Consider the following 3,761-nt stretch of genomic DNA (forward strand, 5'->3'; position numbering starts at 1 on the left):
GCTGATGTTGAATTTTTATTTCCAAAAACAGTTATGTCTTGCTTTTATTTGCCCAATTGTACAGAAATAGATAATCTAAACTGCATATCAAGAAAAAAATTGCTTAGGTTCCATATAAAATGTTTTCCATTTCATCACAGTCTATATCTTTGTTCTTTTAAAAAAATTTCATACAATATATCTTGATTATACTCTTTACCCTTCTCCTACTCCTCCCAGATCCCCCAACATTCACCCAACTTTTATTCTTAAAACACCAAAATCAAAACAAACCAAAGCACACACATATACAGATAGATTCTGATTTTATTGGCCAGCAACTCCTGATCATGAGACCTGCCCTGATTCTGATTTTTATTGGCCAACAACTCCTGATCATGAGACCTGCCCTGAGGTGTAGTTAATATACCCAGTTTCATATACTTCTTTGAAGAAAAGCATTTTTTCTCTCTCCCAGAAGCTACCAATTGCAAGTAGCTTCTTAGTTATGGGTGGGACTTTGTGCCCATTTCCCCTTTTCTGTTCTGGGATTTTATCTGACAATTGTGCAAGTCTTGTTCGTATTGTCATAGTCTCTGTAAGTTCATATGTACATCAGCCTTGCATCTAAAGAAGTCATTTCCTGGGAGTCATCCGTTACCTCTCTTTTTACAACCTTTCTGCCTTTTCTTCTGAATAGATCCCTGAGCCTTGGAGAAAGAGAGTTTGATGATGACCTCCATTTAAGGCTGAGTGTCAGGGAGACTCTGTGCACGTGGTCCAGTTGTGTATATCTGTGTTAATCACAGTCTCTTGCAAGAAGAAGCTTCTCTGATGAGGGCTGAGCAATGCTCTGATCTATGGGTATAGCAATGGTCTTACAAGTTATTTTATTGCCCTGTTCCTCTCATAGAATAGTAGTAGGTTTCTCGTAGGGAGAATAGATAGTTCGTGGGTTCTAGCCTCATTAACAGTGTCAGGTATGAGTTCTACTGGATACTCATTCATTCATATTCATTTCTATTCTACTCATAAAGCTAGAAATTGGAAACAGCCTAGATGTTTATCTACTGCTGAATGGCTAACAAAAATGTAGTCAATTTATGCAATGGAATGTTATTCAGCTGTTAAGAAAAATAAAATTTTCAGATAAATGAATAGTGCTAGAAACAAGCGATCATTCTATACTAAAGTAACCCAGACCCAGAAAGGTAAACATTGACTGCTTTACATGTCGGTGTTAGGTTTTAAACTTTAAATATGTGTGTTTCAATCAGAATGACCACAACAGCAAGGCACCTAGTAAGAGAATAGGGGGGAAGAGGGAATTTTCCAAAGAAGGGGAAACAATATACTGTTGTAAAGGGACAATGGAATTAAAACAACAATAACAAAAAATTAGAAAAGGAAGATTAAATGAGGAGAAGGGGAGAGAGAAGAACATGGGGAGGGACAACAAACAGTAACTTTTGAAGTCATGAAACCTACTACTATAGAAGCTTCCTAGAATGTACATATTATAAAAGGAGCTTAAATACGGTTACCATATAGTGGAGGAGACAATACCCCAACTACACATCATGTGCCACCAAATAAAATCCTCAATACCAGGAATAGGTTACATCTTTTTGCGATGTTGGCCAAAGGGTTCCCATAGACAACTCCCGCCTTCATCAAACATCATAGGCTTTTGCCAAGACTATTGGTTACTCTCTACAACCTGATGGTAAGGCTCTATTGACAAAGACACCACATATGTTATTGAACATGAAGAAATTGAGTTGATGCCCAACAAGAAGTTTCACCCCCATGACTAAGGTGCTATACATATTCCTAGAGGAAAAACATTATCATCACTCTCACCCAGCTATAAACCCTGTGAGCCACAATAGCAACCTGCCTGCAAGATATGTCCACTGGCACAACAGTGACATGGCTGTTATGGGAGTAACCAACCACTTTTTTTTTTAATGTGGGTAGACTCTTCTTAACAGACACACACACACACATGTACGTGCGTATGTATGTATGTATATCCCTGACTGCTTTATGGTTCTATAAGTTGGAATGAGTAAATATCTATAGATAATCTTTTAAAGATTATTTATTTAGTGTGTGTGAGTAAATGCCAAAGCCTGCATGTGGAAGTCACTGGACAACTTTATAGACTCAGTTTCCCCTTCCACCTTGCTGAGGTGGTGCCTTCCTTGTTTCTGATGATAACAGTTTGTACTCCAGACAAGCTGTGACTTCCTTTCTAAGATATCTTGACTTGTTTACCTTTTGTCTTAAAGGGTTTACCTGAAGGGCTTGATAGCATGGTGGTTATGAGTACTGACTGCACTTCCAGAGAATCAGAGTTCAGTTTCCAGCACACATAAGGAAGGTGGCTCACAACCTGCTGTAACTCCAGTTCCCTGGGATCTGCTGCCCTGTGCTGGCTTGCATGGGCTATGCTTAGACATGGTGCATAGATACACATACACATCAAAAACAAAACCAGTCACAAATTTTAAATTGAGTAAGGTACACACCTTTAGTCTCAGCAGCTGAGAGGCAGAGGCAGGTTGATCTCTAAGTCAAGGCCAGCCTGGTCCACACATAGGGAGTTCCAGTATAGCCAGAACTACAGAGAAACCCTGTTTCAAAAAAAAAAAAAAAAAAGGGAAAGAAAAAACAAAACATTTATCTGCAGGATAGAATGTTTCAGTCTGGAAGGAAACTGCTCAACAACACTGACAAAGTATAAAAGTATACACTGGTTTCATGATAGATGATGTAAGGGACCACACTCTAAAGTTAGAACAAACCTCTCCTGACCCTATTCCTGACAGAATGCTTTTTTATGAGCTCCCTTTTAAAAAGGCACACAAGGCAGAGCATGACAATTGGTAGTTAGAAGACAAAAGATTGTTTTTCTAAGTCTATTAAACAGAGCCACTATATCTGCTGTATATATACATATATAATAGGAAAGTATTAAATAGTTTATTTATAGTAATTACTGATAAAAATTAGGAGTCCACTTAGTCACAAGTATAAATCTTCTTATTTTATGACTTCTCTGATATGACAGTTAGTTTGAGCTGAATATAAATAAATAAGAGCTGGAAAATAGTGTGTAATTCAAGATACAGTCCCTGATAACTTCATAAAAAGTACTGTGTCCTCTGGAATGTAGATCAAAGAAATCCCATTTCAGTCAGATGTGGGTTTTTTTGTTTTGTTTTGTTTTTTCTTGGCAAGAATTTGATACTGGAGATCTAGAAACAAAGCATGAATTATAAGGTCAAACCAGAATTAATACATTTCCCAACGAAACTTTGATGGAAAGTGAATGGTTCTTTATTTGTGCTAGAAAAAAACACATTTTAGTTAAAATAATTTAGATACTTTTCTACTCATAACTTAATGTAGCCTAAGTTAGTTCAAATGTTCCGGTATGTCAGATGTTAGTGACTAATCCACATCTGGCACTGTTCTCAGGGACAGGTAATGGGCGTCTGTCAAGAAGAAGAAATTCTCTCTTCCTCAGACTTACTTATTTTGTTTATGTGTGTTGATGCACATGTGCTGGGTGCCTTCAGAAGCCAGGAGAGCATTGATCTTCCCTGAATTAGAATGGCAAACAATGCCCAGTGTGGGTGCCGGGAACTAGGGTCCCCTTCCTTGGGAGAGCAGCAACTAGCACTCTTGACCACTGCGTCATCTCTCCATTACTAAGAAACATTCTCAAAAACTTCTTTTAGTCGGAAGGACACGTCTCCATTCTTCTGTCCACA

The sequence above is a fragment of the Mesocricetus auratus genome, unplaced genomic scaffold, assembly GCF_017639785.1.
Source record: "Mesocricetus auratus isolate SY011 unplaced genomic scaffold, BCM_Maur_2.0 Super-Scaffold_100691, whole genome shotgun sequence".
Taxonomy (NCBI): Eukaryota; Metazoa; Chordata; class Mammalia; order Rodentia; family Cricetidae; genus Mesocricetus; species Mesocricetus auratus.